The sequence below is a fragment of the Trachinotus anak genome, unplaced genomic scaffold (assembly GCF_046630095.1).
Source record: "Trachinotus anak isolate AG129_WGS33_773 ecotype Australia unplaced genomic scaffold, CSIRO_AGI_Tana_v1 ptg000011l, whole genome shotgun sequence".
Lineage (NCBI taxonomy): Eukaryota > Metazoa > Chordata > Actinopteri > Carangiformes > Carangidae > Trachinotus > Trachinotus anak.
Genome location: NW_027273862.1, coordinates 656646 through 674861, shown reverse-complemented (window position 1 = coordinate 674861; position 18216 = coordinate 656646). Strand labels below are relative to the sequence as shown.

General features: G+C 37.9%; 1 long non-coding RNA gene across 2 annotated transcripts; it reads left to right on the top strand.

The window, feature by feature from the left end:
• The first annotated feature begins 12729 nt into the window (after positions 1-12729).
• On the top strand, positions 12730-14622 carry LOC139628434 (uncharacterized). 2 transcript variants are annotated; one of them, XR_011692773.1, is made up of 5 exons: positions 12730-12860; positions 13099-13231; positions 13827-13943; positions 14139-14240; positions 14356-14622. It is a non-coding gene; the product is annotated as an uncharacterized lncRNA (long non-coding RNA). The 2 variants fall into 2 exon arrangements; XR_011692772.1 differs by having other exon boundaries at positions 13827-14240.
• Positions 14623-18216: the final 3594 nt, after the last annotated feature.

Genomic DNA, 18216 nt, shown 5'->3' with positions numbered 1-18216 from the left:
GTTGAGAATGACCTGGCGGGTGAGATGTCACCCCTCAGGGGTGGAGGAGGTTGATGGGGGTGGAAGAGGAAGTGTTAATGAAATCACAGGATCCGACTGCGTCACTCACATTAGTCACTCCTTTGCCTCACTGTGTTTTTCTGTCCTTGCTTTAAATGTCAAACAGTGAAGGCCACAGAGGAACGGTATTTAAGGCTGCATTCACAGCCAGAACCACACTCATTGAGGTCAGTTATATCAACCTGAATTACATACAATGCACATAACCTACTTTATAGATTGCTGTTGCTTTAGATGGACTTGAATCTCTCCTGGTTGAACCATTAGTACAAAATTGAGATAATGCGTGAACAAAATATTTGGGTCTATGAGAAAAAGAAAATGCAGTCCTGTGTACATAGAAATGCAGGACACAAATGAACTACAACTCTCTAACAGATTTTCTTCAACAGCCATCCAGTCTAAACCTAAACTAAAGATTACTCTTGAAAGTAATCGACACTTTAATTCAGTTCACTTACTTCCAGGTCAATCTTGGGACAAATTTTGCTGTGTTTTGTTTCTAACTGACCAATGCCAAGCAACACTTCCTGTCTTATTTACTGTTGCTATGTCGGACAATTTCTGGCCAACAATATGACAGCATACTGAATGCCTTTATACTGTTTGAATGTTTAGATTTAGATGTTTGCTGATGATAGTCACTCAAACAGAAAACATGTCCCAGTCTTGTTACCTGTGAACAGCTGGGAGCACAGATACACTGCTTCATTCACTTTTTTTCTAGATTTACAGAATTCATTGTGTTGCTGAGAGGCTACTGGCAGCTAGCAGCAGCTTTTAAGGCGTAATGTTTTCTTGCGTGTTACTCAATGCATGAGTTGGAAATTTATCAATACACATGGCCAGGCCAGACTAACACATCAGTTAGCATAATTGTTCAATTATTTAAAGTTAGGAGGTTAATGTATATTTAAATTACATTTACTTTAAGTTATTCATTAATTTTAATAGAATTGTACCAGTAAAATTATGTTTTACTATGAGAAGGCACATTTCTCGTAGAGGTTATCAGTGAATTCTACTGTATGCAGAATGTGTAATATTTTCAAGGCTGACATGGCCTGTGGGTGGTGAGGTGTTGGGGCCCAATGTAATATCTTTTCATGGGCCTTAAAATTCTTGGCAGCATCCCTGCATGCACATACTTCTGTTGGCAAATAAATTGCCCCAACACTAATTACAACTATAACCACAACAGCTTCAAGAGATCTATTTCTGTAGCTTTTAAATGAACAAGATGCCAAATGGCATTAGTCCAGCAGAGCATTTTTTAAATTTTTGACAGAGACAGAAATAGTTTCAACCAACGTGTTCCCCAGACTATTTAAAGGACATGAGCTTTGATCTCCTGATTATTGGTCACTTGTCATTTTCTATGATTAAAAAAGTCATGCTGTAGTGCTGTAGGTCATACTGTAAAAATCATACTGTACAGCACATAAGCAACCTTTGGCAATTCCTTCAAACACATGAAGACATAATGTTCTGACAAAAACCCTGTGGTGCAGGACAGGGACAGGAGAAGTGAACATGGGCTCAGGCCTGACTCGTGCAGCAGGTTTTAGTCCCAGCTGGTGTTGTTAGAATATGTGACATTAACATAATTTGTGATGTATCATAAATATTCATAACACAAAGTTGGCCCCCGTAGTCATGAGCTAAGACACATTTATGACTCTGCTTGTTGGCTTAAACTCTAAGATTGATCACATAGGCTGATGTTCAGGCTGAAATTACCGCGAGTAAATTATTCAACAATAGAAATAACTCAGTGCTGTATCATGTGTACAGTAGGTAGCTCGTTCCTCCACCAGCTTTCAGGTTTCACAGGTCAGCTGTATAATATGTGCTGTTTGGTGAATTCTCAGACTGTTGACTGTGTGAAAGCCAGGATTTTCCAGGATATTTTTAACAACACATTAACCTACTAATGTGACATGTGGAAGCTAGAAATATCTTAAGGAAACGTATGATGTATGTAATTACTTTCCAACAGAGTTCAGATCACAGTCCTGTGAGCTCTTGGAAGGATTCTGACTCAGATTTTACTATGGATTCATCCAGATTTTATGATTTGACATATATCAGGAGAAAAGAAACAGATACAACAAGTAAACCTAGTGAGAAATTTAGGCCTGTTTCTGTACAGCTTATCTGTCACAGGGCGGAGCAACTGACATCAGTAACTTACTCCCACTCCACAGGTGGTGCAGTGAAAGCAAAACAGCAGCAGGAGATGTGTGAAACAACAGAAAGTAAACTAGCGCTGTAAACAGAAGCTTCAGGTCACAGTTACTCCTGTAGAGTAAAACACGAGCCATTATCAGCTTGTGTGGACAGCTGTATTGACTGACGCTGTTACATTAAGTGTACTTTTTATTTGTTTATTTTTGTGTGGTAGGAAGTAAGGTCTTAATTTTGTTTTTGATTCAGTTTTTTAGTCAACAGTCACATAAATTATTTGATGTTGAACAATTTTGTGATGCATTCTTCGTTTATGCAGTGTTCTTAATTATACACTGTCTTTCTCACAGTTTTGTCGATGGCTTCATTTCATGGGCAACAGCTCTGGTGGGCAAACAATTGCATGCTGCCTCAAAACATGCAGCATCGGTGGCATTGTGTTGTGTGATAAACCCGCACATTTTAGAGTGGCCTGTTACTGTGACCATCCCAAGGCACACTTGTGTGAGGAAAAGTGCTCACTAACACAGACTTACACACATTTATGGTCAGAATTTGAGAAGTAAAAATTTGTTACCTCTTTTGTTTCAAAACATTAAGAATGGGAGCAAAATGAAAACTGCTGACTTTATATTTTTGTTCAGTATAATTCATTCTTATTTGCTTCCTTGTGTTTTTGATTACAGTCTAACCTTTGCGTCCCCATGCTTCAGGAACATTCACCTCATGTCAGCCCGTCTATACTCCAGCTCCAAACCAACCAAGCTGCTCTTCACAACAAAATCTATATAACTGCAATAATTTCAACATTTTCAAATTGTTTTCATCAACAGGGAAACAAATGAGTTCATCCAGCAAGAGAGAAAAAAGGCAAATAGATTGTTGTCCAATATGACAATTAGGCCTTCTCTTACATGTCAAACAAGTGGAAGACAAGAGCATGCAAAGAATAACACAAAACACAAATAATTTGATTTTTTTTAAAAATGATAAACCTATCTGGAAGTTTCTCCATCTCCATAACATCTCTGGAGCTCAGCCAGTATGACCATTGGGTTCTTGGTCACCTCTCTTACCAAGACCATTCTCCCCAGGATGCTTAGTTTGGCCGGGCGGTCAGCTGAAGGAAGAGGCCTGGTTGTTCCAAACTTCCTCCATTTAAGAATGACGGAGGCCACTGTGCTCTTAAAAAATAATATCTGTGATTTTAACATAAGGCTGCAACATAAAATGTGAAAAATATGTCATCTTGTAACTGCCATCAGTTTTCCAGCCTCAGGGTTCCAGTCAGAACCCATCTGGCCTGAGAGGTAAAGTGGGCTGAGTACACACTACCCTGCCACCTCCTCCTGGCCACACAGCAGGTGAGTTTCCTGTAGAACACCACATCCAAATGCACGAGTAGATTATAAGGTCCTCATTACTAGTTTGACTAGGTTTTTTCAGTTTTTGTGGTCCTCTGGAGTTTCAAGAAGAAAACATTTTTGTAGTCCCCCGAACATAGAAGATAAGACTGAATGGATTACCTGATAAGAAAAAGAAATACATGGAGTAACAAAACATATAAATCACACCTTACGTTCTATATCCATTATGTTAACACTAAACAGTACCCCACCCCCCAAACTTTAAACTTGGTTAGCCTCCCTTCCAGAGGTGTACAATGGCACCTATGTAATATAGTTAGTGTCGGCTCCACACATGGGTGTGTATCAGCCTGACTGTGCTGGAAACTCATCTTCCTTCACCTCTGCTATAGAGACAGGAATCTCGTTAGTAAAAGGGTTAAAACTGTCTGTGAGCCTCATAGCTAAGTAACCACATGACAAACAAGCTATGTGCATTTATCTATGTGCACACTTCCAGACTGTGTGAGCAATGACTGTATTTTCTTATATTGGCTTACAAAGTCCTCTGCTTCCCCTGGTTTTAAAACATCTGAGACTAGCTGTTGTGTCACCAGTGGCCAAGCAGGAGGGTCCCCAGTTCCCATGGCATGCAGTTGTTGTCTCACTGCATCATACTGTTTCTTTCATGTACTGTCAAATTAGTGAGGCTACGCCAGGTCCAGTTCTCGTTCTTGTAGAAGAATCTTTCCCCTCTCGTCACAGAGGTTTTAATCCTGTAATTGAGGAATTCCGTGAGAGTGCTGGGTGCATTGTTAAGCTGCCACATTCAGAGCCTCCAGACACCAGTTTTCCAGGAATGTGCAGGCATTCTCCCCCTCTTAATCTAGTCTCCAGATCCAGCACCCTTTCCTCGAGGTAACATCTCCCTCTCCCAAGTGAGGGGTCAAATGTGAAGAACTAAACATTACTGCAAACATGATGAGGGATGGTCCCATCAGTGGTATTTCTTTGTAATGTTCACAAATGAAACAGACAACTGGAGTCTGTTTGGGAGGAGAAGAGGGACATTTGATGCAATGGCAGGACAGTGGAACTGAAGAGGGTTGCTTTGTTATGTAATTATGTAATGTTATGTAATTGTTATGGTAGCCTAAGTAGTGTAGCCCACATACAGGGTAAGACAGGAGGGTCTTTTCTAATACCATTAGTACCATTAGACAGTATTTGTACTGTCTGAATAGAGTAATGTGAAACTTTTAAAGAACATGCAGGTCATTTCTATATGATAGAGGACGACATGCCAGTATCAAGATAATTCACATTGGATGTCAAGTATATCAGTATTTCCTTGAAATAGTTTCAACATAACAAACAAAGATTTTGTAAATACCAGAAAAATTCACCTTTATTAACTCTGATATGAACTATATATACCACTACTATATAACTTATGTATTTGAAATATGTGCTGCAAATATTCACAACAACACCATATACAACTGTGGTGGCCCAGACAGGTCATCACAATGCAGAGGACACAACACAAATGCAAAAACAACAGCACAAATGCAAAAGCCACAACATCAATACAAAAGCCACAACCCGAAATGCCCAAAAAGTAACGAAAAAACAACAGGAGGTCCAACAGGCCAATTTTCTGAGCAGATAGTTCCTGGATCAACTCCCAATCTTCCCAAAACAAAAAAAGAACTAAAAGAGCAATAATAATCCCCTGGCAACCTGGAACCACAGGGGATTGGGGCATTTTTTGCCTTTATTTGACAGGACAGTGAAGAGAGACAGAAAATGCACAGAGCGAAGGGGAATGACGTGCAGCAATAAGTCCAGCCAGCTGGGAGTTGAAGTGGAGACTCGCTGATCAGAAAAATAGAATGAATCCTTACCCTTCAGTTATCAGGATACTTCCAGGCAATCACTCTATTTTGACTGGAAAAGTTTCTGAAGCAGTTTGAGAAGTAAGTGAAATGTTATTGCTAGATAACTGATTATTGTTGCTATATGATTGTGATGTATTCATATTTTCATATTTATGTACTTTTGCCCTACTTTTTCTTATCTATTGTTATAGTAATATTATAGACCGACCACTGCTCATGTCCGTTGTGGTTCTTGCATTTGTGTTATGACTTTTGTATTAGCGTTGTTGCTTTTGCATTTGTGTTGTGACTTTTGCATTCTTGTTGGAAGCAGGGGATAAAAGTTTACTGTTTTCCTAATGGCACTGAAAAGCCTGCCTGGATTTTTATTCTAAACTGAAAGGCAAAAGCTCGCTCTTCTTCTTTTTTTTTTGGAAAACACTGCATTTTTTCCACCAAGTCCTTCTAAAGTCTTGCACAGGCCATCAATGTCATCCCATCATTGAAGTCTGGAATACCCCCCCTCTGCCCAGTAAGGGTAACCTCTGCGACGGCAGCAGTTAGGGATACAGTATTCCTGTACATCTTGTATTTCTGAAGAGTAAAGCTCCTTGTTTGAGAAGGATTCTGTACCTATGCACTACCCCCTCTGATTTGGTAACTTGTAGTAAAACACCCTTGCCACCAGGGGGGTAGGATGGAGCAGCAGGTTGCGCAAAGCAGCCCTGCATCACAGGGATCGTTAGACAATGCGCTCAGGGGTTAAGAGTTCCTATGTTTACTGCGTGGCGGCGTCCAGGATGAGTCGCCTGTTTATTTGCATTCTTAATCGCATCCACTGCTTAGAGACAGACACCACGCAACAAGCAGACATTATGTGTCAGAGTCCATTCAAAACCTGTCTGAAATACTTTTATGACAAGCATGCTATAACCTTCATGCAGGATAGTTGATTGCAGGACTACATTGTATTAGACTACATCGGTTTTAACAAATTTTAGTGGATTTTGGTGCTGCCCTTATCTGGGAAATGATACACTTGGTAGCCAAAGGAGACTCTTTATCGTAATAACCCAGGTGGAAAAGAAATATACTTAAGTAGTATTTTCTTGCCATGCACTTATTGAACTTCTAGCATGCTATAGAAGTACATACTGAAATGTGCTATTTTGGAACAGCTATTAGTGTATTAAGTGCACTTCAAGACAGTCTTAAACACAACTTAATTTAAAATTAAATGCACTATTTTGTGCTAAAATGGAACAACTAAAAGTACATTTATTATACTAAAATGTGGCCTTCATCACATTTTACTTTAAATACATTTAAAATGCCATGAAAATTAGCATAAATGTAGTACATTATAGTGTATTTTAATAGTGTCTCAAAATATTGCTACAATACACCCCTCGTTGTATTTCAACATGTTTTTATTAGCACTTAATGGCAAACTAAGTACATATCAAAACAGTACGTTTCAAGTGCATTTAACACGGTGCACAGAAGAACTTTTAGACTCGTTAAAATGTTCTTAAACTCTTACTTGAGTGTATTTTTTAACAATCGCTAATGAGCGCAATCACAATGCTCTTACACACCTCTACTGAGTAAAGAAAAACAATAAATTACAAAAGTGAAAAGTAGACAAGGCCCATTAGTTGAAAAAAAAGAATGGGCAAACAAAAATATATATTTTCAAAAATATATAAAGATTTTTCCAGCTTTCATTGGCAAAGAATTTCAAACAACCGAGAGCCACATTTAATTGTGAGGTAGTAAAATGTGTAAAGTATATAACATTTTTTATGTAAACATACAGCCTAAAGTAAGAGATAACAATAGAACATGTAAACACTGGTGCACACTGGTCTGACACGTGTGTGTGTGTCTTACACCTTCTTCTTTGAAAAAAAAATGTTCATTGTTGCACTTTCGTCTTAGAACAGCTCTCACATCAGATGTACTTGTTCCTGGGAACTCAGACATCACTGTATCTGTAGGGAAAAACAATACACACATTTGTAAGGTATTCCATTTACATAGACATAGGCACAGGCAAATGTATTGTTTTAAATTAATGCAATATTTTAACTCTAGTCCCTTTACACACTCACAATCCGTGAAAGTCTGTCACAATACAGACATAAAAACCATAGACAATAATAATAAAATATAAGATTTATTCTGTACACACCAACAAGAGCATTCAGCTTTTCTGGATCTAATGGATCCTTTTGATTTCCATTGCCTGTAAGGCTTGAGGAAGCTAGAATGTCACAACCAAAGACCAGAACAGCTAAATCCTGGGCAAAAAGGGACATCCTTGATCTGTTCAATCTTTTGAAACATTTTCGGTTCACCACAACTGCTGAGTTGCCCAAGGAAATCTGTGATCAGAAAATTAAATACTCAGATTAATTAAGAAATAACAATATAAAATGAAACAGCAATTTTCAAAGCAGATGATTGTCTTGGTGAAGAACTAATATCTAAGCGTAGTCACTTCACGCAGCACCTGAAAAGCCACATAGAAGCATCAGTCACTTCCATCATTGTGCCCAGGTTGCAGATATTTGCCCAGAAAGCATAATTGAGTATCATCTTGTTTGGAAATTGCAGGCTCATTTTATGACACAAGATAGTCTATAGTAAAAATAAGTCATTCTTTTAGAAAGGGAAGCACAGCACAACACACCATTTCTGGAGCAGGACTGGAGGACCCTGAACTTGTATCACTGTCAAAGGAAGGTAGCAATCACTGCATAGTGGTCGTTAGTTCCTTAACACACTTGACAAGGGTGGGTATTTCTGCATTAAAGTAAAATAAATAAATAAATAAAGACATCAGCCATCGATAACTTCTAATTACCAAATGCATAAATCATGTCATCTAAATTTTAGATACACAAATATATAAAACATTTCTTTTTCATTATAGATACCTTTTAATGCATCCATCACATCCTGGTGCCTGTCTATGTTTTCTAGTGCCTGATTCATCTGGCCACTCTCCATTCCCTGTTGCCTAAAGCAGGGGTCCTATAAATTAAAGTTACAATTTATTCATTTATTTTGTTACACAAAAGAATACAACTTCTTGTATTTTTCCTTTTGTTGCAGAATTCACAGAGACCACGGGGGTATTTCAAGTAGGTGGTTAAGTGGTAAACCTGGGTAAGTTAAGATGGAGGTAGTGGTAAACCTGGTAATAGAAGAGCCTGGAAGTTATTCTCTAAACTAAACAGAACACACAGGCTACTCTCTTACGAGGTTTACCACTTTCTCCAGCTTAACTTATCTAGGTTTATCACTTAACCACCTAATTGGAACACCCCCCAGTTCCTTTTACTATCACTACAATGCACAAATGGTTGGTAACTGTTGGAATGTTACATGTTGTCCCCTAGGAACATAACATCCTTTCTCCACAGTACAGGATGCACCATCTAAGTCCTCAACAGCTAAATACAATATGACAGCCTAACCAAAAATCCATAACAACTACAGCAATAAACAAGCTGATCATTTCATTGTTTTTTTTTCTTTATCAGTGTTTCATTAAATTAGGCACCCAATATCTCCAAAAGGTCCAAGTGGTATCAGGCATTCCAGACAGAGCCCTCTCCTTGCTAAAGATGGGTCAGGACACACCTCACCACTAGAGATTACAACAGTGCATCTCAAAATGTACTTTGACATAGTTTCACCTATCTTAACACTAGCTCAGATGAAATCCCAATCAACCAAGTCTGGGAACGCAGTAGCCACAAATGCAAACTTTCTTTTTCCACGGCTCAGACCTCCTTTTACCTCCTATAAGGCTGCTTCACCCAAATCAAATAAAACCCAACGTGGTCAATTTAACAATGAAGCCACCATCACAAATCTCCACTGGGTTATCATTGACTTGATTGACAAGGAGTCAACTAAGGACTCTGTAAATAGAATGTAATGCAGGTGGTGTCTAACCTCTAACCTAAAACTCTCTCTACACCATGGAATTCCTCCAGTCATCTACTTCTCTTGCTTTGTTTGAAAAACAAGAGGGGGGGGGGGGGGGGGGGGGGGGGGGGGGATTAGGGTTCAGTTCCATGCAGACTCCTGTGAGAGTAGTGTGTGCTTAAGTGCTGTCCAAAATGCATTACTTTCCACAGCGATTTTCACACGTTCGTTTACATACACGTTTGTACATATTACACTGTAAATAAAAAAACATAATCATAGTTTTGAGTTTCATCAGTTTGTTTATTCATTTAGGTCATTCAACGTGGTTGTAGCCTAGGTGGGATCTGCTGTGCTAGTAAGCCCAGCCTAGCATAACGGCAGCTAACATTGTACATATGATTTTGGCAAAGCCATTTAACTGTAGCTTACTTTTGCTTAGCCTACGAGGAGAGAGTAGGAATTGGACAGCAAGGCAGACCAACGTGCAAGCTGATTCAGAAATTAGGGAGAGGTCATAACAGGTCTTTTCAGGTCTGCTGGTATGAGAAAGTGAACTGCATGACTGGGTCTGTCTTATGTACAGTATGGTAAGCATATTTTAGGCATACAGCAGCCTAAATTAAACTTTTCTTTTGTTTGTAACTGCCTTGCTTCGATATAAGTTTTATGATGAACACATAAAATGAGCTTCCCCTGTTTAAGAAACCAGCAGCCGCCACTGATTTCTTTGTCAGCCTCTACTCTGATATTGGGCTTCACTTTCTCCCACAAATGGTTTCTGCGCAAACTTTGTTGCTACTACACAATTTCTGAACTAGCAATTTCGACTATGTATATATTTTATGCTATAAATACAATATACTTACAGCTGTTCCAGAAGCTTGGGGTGAATCAAAAAGGTCCATATTGGTGTCTATGTCTACATCATCTTCCTCACTCTGTGAGGGGGTGGATGTCCTTGGCCTTTTATTCATCAGAGAAGACTTTAGCTGCGAAAGAACCCTCTCCTTTGCAGCCTTCATCATTTTTGGTTTCTGAATCAAAGACCACAATAAGTAAAATTAATATATGCACAAACAATAACAAGTGCGGAGTGAAGTGTTCAAAGTTGAAACTGAAAATGTCTCGAGGTAGACTTTACCTTCTTAACAACTGTAAAATTCTACATACATTTCTATATTATCACTCAATGTATTGAACTTTCCATAGAAATGGATTTGCCTGGTGGGTGTTAATCATAGGTTAAACTAGTGTGTGCAATATTTGTATACTCTTTTCCCAATATCAACTCACACTTGTTCCAAAGGCTGGTGGTGCGTCTATGTCAGTCTCATCATCGTCTGAAGACATCATGTGGCCTCCTGTCCCTTTATTTTTTTTTTCTGTAGCAGAGAGAAAATGTGTAATTGACAATATAGAAACTATCTAAATATATAAACTCATATTTTCAAGTGAAAGATCCTCTTATTTCCTTCACAATCAGTAAGATGAGAAAAGTAATTGTTATTTAGCAGTATATACAGATTGATAAATAATCTGGGATGTATACATGTGTAGTACTGTGGCATCCATAACTACATATTGCAACAGTTTTTATTCAATGACATGTCAAAAAAGCGAAATCAACCTTTGGTCTGTTTTCATCTTGTGTGGCAGTAGACTTTCTTCTCACAGCTGATGTGGTGCCACTGTTGTGCCAGATGTCTTCATTTCTGAGGAAAGCTGTTTTTTTTTCCTACCATGTCCTTAAAGTTGTCTGCAGACAAAATGACATGTGGATATTTGTCATTGTGGATATCTGAACTACAGATTGCAACTACAAAGAATTTGTAACCTTTATGACTCCCACTCTTGTTCGTACAAAATTGGTTAAATAGGGTACATATTTTCAAAACTACACAATGTAAGAATTATTTTGGATCTACAACAATGACCAAAAAATGTAAACAGTCAATGCACAACCAGAGAGCCATTATTGAGGTATTACAGATGATGTTTGGAGCCATTGTGACGTGCGTGATTGGCAGGTAGGCAAAATGTCAAGGTAGTCAGTACAAGCCTATGTTATTTCTGTGTTTTTGTCTTCGGATTTAATCACTATTAACATGTCAAACCTTGATAAAAGTGAAAATTATGAAAGGGTTTCCCATACTGAAGCATTCAATAGCCTGTCACAATATGCTACTTTGCTATTTATTGGGCAAAAAGTGTGTTTAATGTTGTTGTGATATCTTTATTGCTTGCAGCCAAATTCTATAGGCTACAGGGACAGCGAGACACGCTGCTAGACACTTTGCTATGCAATCTGTTGCTTATAGTTCAAAACGAGTGTAATAACTATGTTAAAGTTCATCACTGACATGTACTGCAATGTGCAAAATGAGTATGGGTCTTTAAATTCCATGTAATTTGTAAGAAAGTTAGCAACCAAAGTTGTCGGTTTAACGTTACTTAGCAGGGAAATTAGCACTGAAATAACTTAACACCTCAATTTTTCGGGCAATTAAAACAACCTACTGACACACAAATAGTTGTCATACCTGTAATCAGCGTTTAATTAAGCAGTCGTTCACAAATGATTGCTGTCGCCCACATGAATTTCTATAAACCGCCACCATTCAACTTGATGGCAGTCCACGAGCAGTTTTGCCTATGTTAAATTCTCATAGACGCATTGGCATTATGACGTGGCAGGTGAAAAACCTCAATAGATAGGCTAAAGAGCGGCTAATCTGAACCGACCCCCCTTAGATAGATGATAAAACCCTTTTTTGGACGAAATTTCATTTAACACATCTGCCCCTCTTTATATCAGTTTAAGAAATTTCCTTCGTTTAATAATAATAATAATGAAATGATAACTCAGTTCTTTTATACACAATTAAACATTAGCACATTAACATATAACAGAATAGTGCTAACAACAGCATTATGCTACGCTGCTAACTAAAATTCTCATTATCACCTTAGAAGTAAAAAAAAAAAACTTCAAGTTAAACACTGTTATTGTATTGTATTGGCTATAGTGAACTTACCTCCAAGAAAGAGTATTTTGCCGCTAGTGTCTTAGCTTGTCCATTTCTGCTGCGACTAGGCAAACACACTTCAACATGGCCGTCTTCACTATCAAGTTGCTGTCGAGAGGTTACCCTGTTTTCTTCCCTCCTGTGCTCGCATCTAATTATGTCCGTGCTGTCCACTTTCACCAAATTAGTATCGGGGAAATAAAACAGCCCAAATCTGGGAAATACCATTGTTTTTATCTTCCTCTCAACTACAACAGACTACACAAGAAGAACTCAGTAGCCTAACGTTTCCCCATCACCGGAAGATATGTCGATTTTGAATACGGCAAAGCTTGACTCTGATTGGTTAAACGGCATTACACTCCGTTGGCGGTCTCCGAAGAGGAAATTCACCTGAATAATTACTTGCATTTAAGGTAGGCTATATCTGGTATTTTTCAGCAAAACTTCGTTGCTGTAGAATATTGTGGCATGAATATTGCATTAACTAGATTACCTAGTTGTTATAAATTATTTGCTATAGGCTATAGGCGCAACCTATTCTGGAGCGTTAACAGTTAGTGCAAGTATGGTAGGGTGACAGTGTGTTTTACATTAGCATGTGAAGATAGGGTCATAATTACACGAAAACAAGTCTTTTTTCTTTGTTGTTAGGCCTGTGCAGGCCGCACTTGGTCACTTGCAAGTGACCAAAATGAAGAAATACTAATCCTATCTGCGGGAATCTGAAAACAACATTCCAAGAACCACAGCTCACAGGCGATTGAGACATGGTAAAGATAAAGAGGTAACATTGAATTCACTTATTTTTAAAAAGTATTTTGTTTCTCAAAGAGAAAGGTGACACTCTCCATACAATGTCAATTTGCCAGAAATCCAATTAATTTCCTCCTGATGGTATGCTATTCTTGTCATCCTGCAACATCTGAGACACCTAGCATGTCCTTTTCTCAATCTCTTTGCAGAACTATGCCCAAGTGGTTTATAAAAAGTTTGTTTCTACCAGTGAGTCAGGTATCCCAAGAACAAGTGCATACTGGAAAAGGAATACACTGTAAAATAAATTTTCTGTGTTACATGGTTATAATAGATATATCTATTCAGCATATATGCTGTATCTTGTACTGTGGTTGTTGTGGTCAAGTATCAGTGTACACAAAATTCAGCTATATAGAGATTTTCTGTTATTGAGCTAAATACAGTCAGCGTCATAAACAGTCTAAAACTTGCAAAACTAATAAGAAGTAAACAACACATTTAATGCTGCTAAGAAGTCTATACAACACTAAGTTATGACATGATGTGAACATCCCTTAGTATGTGAACTTCCTTCCTAAAAATTCCTTCCTTTTAAAATTCCTTGACATAATTTTATATCGCAGTTCAAGTTCCCTGTTCACGCCAATGACGATGAGGATGCCAGTGTACAAAATTCCCATTGCCCAGGACCTGCTAAAAGACCCAGAACTGAAAGACAAATACAAGATGTGTCTGTCTGGGTAGATATATGATATTTATGTTAAGATTTTGTCTTTATTAAATCCTTTCAAATATTGAGTGGTCCATTATTCATATATGTTGCATTTCACTTACACCTCTGTAGTGCTTTCTGACAGTAATGTGTTTTTCTGAAAATTCAGTTTATATCTGCCATATGTCACAATGCTAAATAATTACTCAAAATAAATATTTAGTCTGTTGCAGATGGATCAGACAGTGATTTCAGGGCACTGCCTCACCAGACAGAGTCACTTGTAACTGCTGAGGAAGGTTACAATGAAGCAAAGAGAAACCAGGTCATTACAAATTGTTACAGGTCCAAATTGTTTGGAACATGTATTCTTTCATGTGAAAGTTGTTGTTGAAACACTCATAGTAATTTATTACACAGATATACTATATATTCCATAGATTTACAAAGACCAAATGGAAACCGGAGGACACCAGGAACATACTGCCAATTTGCAACCAGTACCTGATGTACCTCAACCAGCTCAAAGTCCAAACTATAATGCATCACAGGTACTTTCACGAAACATACACAATGTGGCATTGTAAGGGATGTGTACACTATATCATCTTCAAAGTCATGTTCACAGATATCTCGCTTAATGTAAAAACACTGTAATTATACTGATTGACTGAATGACAGAATGCATAAACTGTGAGCACAGTATACTTTGGACAATTTAGTTACACTTTGGTTACAAATGTAGTATAGCTGGATGAGCTCCTCTACCCAGGGGCACCGCTCTCCAAAGGACAGAGTCTGCTTCTTTTGATGACCTACATCTTGAGACACAACCTGACAGGGACAGCTCTTGAACATCTTCTCAAAATGTTCAATGAACATTTCCCAGGATTAATGCCTGCAACTTCTTACCTGTTCCATAAGGCCTATGGACAGTATGGACAATGTGAATCACATTTTTACTGTTCTGGATGCACAAGCTACATAGGTAAGGGTACTGCTGATCAGACACAGTTGTACACATATGTAACATGCCATTTGATGCAGACACTAATCTGAAAAATGGATCATATTTTCTTGTTTTGAATTTATCCTCCCAAATTAAGGACATTCTTGAAAATCCCCAGACAGCTTTAGCAAGAAATGTATCACCCAGTGGTGTTTTTAATGATATACATTCAGGAACACAGTATGAGAAGCTAATCAGGAATGGTGAAACTAGTGAAGATGACGTAAGTCTATTGTGGAACTGTGATGGAATCCCTGTTTTCAAGAGTTCCAAGTGTCAACTATGGCCCATTCAATGTCAGATTATTGAACTGAAGCCAAAAGATCGGAAAAATAATGTTTGCATACCATGTATTTGGTGTGGTGAGGTGAAACCCAACATGACAACTCTGTTAACTGCATTTGTTGATCAGCTACAAGAATTGGAGGAAAATGGAATAAAATGGACAGACACACAGAACCGACAGCACTTATCTAAAGTGCATGCCCTGATCTGTAGTTCAGATTCAGTGGCTCGTGCTCAAATTCGTAACACAAAACAGTTCAACGGAGAATATGGCTATGACTTTTGCTACCATAAAGGTGGTCCATACTCACATATAAGTCCTGAACCTTCTCTCAGATCTGAATCTGAAAATTTTGAACATGCAATGGCTGCAACTCCTCAGCAACCTGTAATGGGAGGTCCCTCTCCTCTGATGAGGCTTTCAAAGTTTCAGATGGTAAATGGATTTGTGCCAGAATACCAGCACAGTGTTTGCCTTAGAGTAACACGGCAGCTAATGACATTATGGCTAGATTCAAAAAATAATGCGAAGCCATGGTACATCGGCACTAAATCTGTCATGATTGATAAGCAGTTGCTAGCCATCAAGCCTCCAGTTAAGAGTTAACTAGAGTCCCACGTTCAGTAAAGGAACGGAAATATTGGAAAGCCTCAGAATGGAGATCTTTTCTTTTGTTCTATGCTTTACCTGTGCTTTCTGGTATTCTTTCAAAGAAGCATTTGAACCATCTTTTCCTCCTTGTTTTTGGTATTTATACTCTGCTTCAGGAAAAGATCCAAATAGTTGATATTGATAATGCAGAGAAGGCATTGAAAAAATTTGTTAAGGAGTTTGAGAAGTTGTACGGACGGGAAAACATGACTTTTAATGTGCACTTGATGACACACATTTCTGCAAGTGTCAGAAACTGGGGACCCCTGTGGGCCACATCCACATTTTCATTTGAGAGTTTTAATGGCACCTTACTGAAATTCTTTAATGGAACCACATATGTACAAGATCAGATTGTCAAGAGATTCCTCAAATGGAGAGATCTTTCAAACAAAGCAAACCAGCACATGAACGATGCCAATGACACTGTGAAAGAACTATTCTATGACATGCAAAACAACAAGCAAGAGACAGCTAAATCATCACAACTATCAGAGAATGTTAGAGTATTTGGTAATTCTAATCCAGTGAATGTTCCAGTACGGCACATGCTTGCTATTGAGGAACTTTTTGGTGTCAGGGTACAGCAGTGCCTGTATTACGATCGTTTTCTCGTTGACAGTGTTCTCTATCACTCGGAAACTTATACAAGGCTTCAGAAAAGAAACAACTCAGTTGTACAATTAGCTGATGGCACATTATGCAAGATCCTAAGAATTGTGGCGTTTCACACTGCAGGTTCTAATGCACAACAGAGTTGTGTTTTGGTCAAGGAGCTTTGCAGGTCTGGAAGTCAAATGCATAGGGATGCAGACCTTAAGATTTCCTCTAGGTTTGTGAATGAAGTGACAGAGTCCAACACTATTTATGCAGTGCATCCACAGTCTTTGAAAAGGAAATGTGTCATGATTAATGTCAAACAGAATACATATGTAATTGCCCTGCCAAATAATATTGAAAGGGACTAATGTACATATTTGCAACTGCATTGATGAAGTGCAATACAGTAGAGGAATTACTTATTGAAAATGTTTGTAACTTGATGAAATTTGGCCACATTATATTGAGCGATATGTAGTACCTTTTTTGATATCAGATTCATAACTGAATGTATGTTGTAATTAAGTGACTTTTTGCTTTGTATCCTTTTGAAATTCCTTTTAAAGTATACCATTGTAACTGTATGTACTGTAGTATGTTGAGAATAAATAAATTCACATGTAGCCAGAAATGTGGTGTTTTTCTATGGAAAACATATAGGAAAATATTCAAAGAATGCTTTGACTTTGTGACATTAGGTGGTATACTAGAGAAGTGCTGAATAAATGTTACTAAATAATAATGAATACACTAAAATGATGATAAAAGTATGCCTAAAAAGTTAGCCTATACACATATAAAATACATTTATTGCAGTACACTGAAAAGTATACTTTTGAAAAATGAAATTAAGTACAACTTCAAGTAAGTGTGGAATAAATAGGTTTCAATAAATATGATGAAATGTAGCTGTAAGTATACTTACTTTTTAGCATATTTTATAAAGGCATAATAAAATATATTTTAATTACACTCTACTTACGGTGTACTTTCTAATTCCATACTTAAGTGCAGTAAAGGTATGTACTAAAAAAATACAAATGTATTGCAAACATACTATTTGGATTTCTAACACCTTTTTAGTACATTTAAGAGCACTTCTTTTCGACCTGGGAATATGAGATGATTTCATAAGCAGAGGTCATTATAATGACCATGTAACATGTTGTACCCCTGATCTTTTAAAATGAAACATGTACTGACATTGTGCATTTGAACTGAGTATGCGCTTTTATCAGACAACACATTTATTCAGTGTGTATGTAAAAGGTTTTTCAAGGAATTCATTGACAGTAATGGTACAGTTTGTAGAAGGAATTGAAAGAGCAAAAGAGTGGTTGATTGAATGAAGATTTTATTTAGTTGTGATGAGGCATGTCTTACTTAGGAGTAGTGTACACTTGATAACAGTGATGAAGGGAGAAGAGACTGCTGGTGATGACAAAAGGGCCACATGAACCTTTTAAAGTAAGAGAGAGTAAAGAAGAGAGATGCAATCCATCTTTGCTGTACAGGTGTGCAGTAGGTGTACCCTGTGACAAAAACAGCGTGTTTGTCCTTAAGAACACAATGTTATGCATGTTGTCACAATGTCTCTCCATTAATGTGTTGCATGTCTTCACAAGAGTCTTGGTGTCGTGGTCGTTGATTGGTCTGGGCAAGATAGCGCTGACAGCAAACTACATAGGTTGTGAGTGTCCACGTTGTATCTGTTGAATAAGCACAGTCATCTGTTGAATGAACACATTTGGAGGT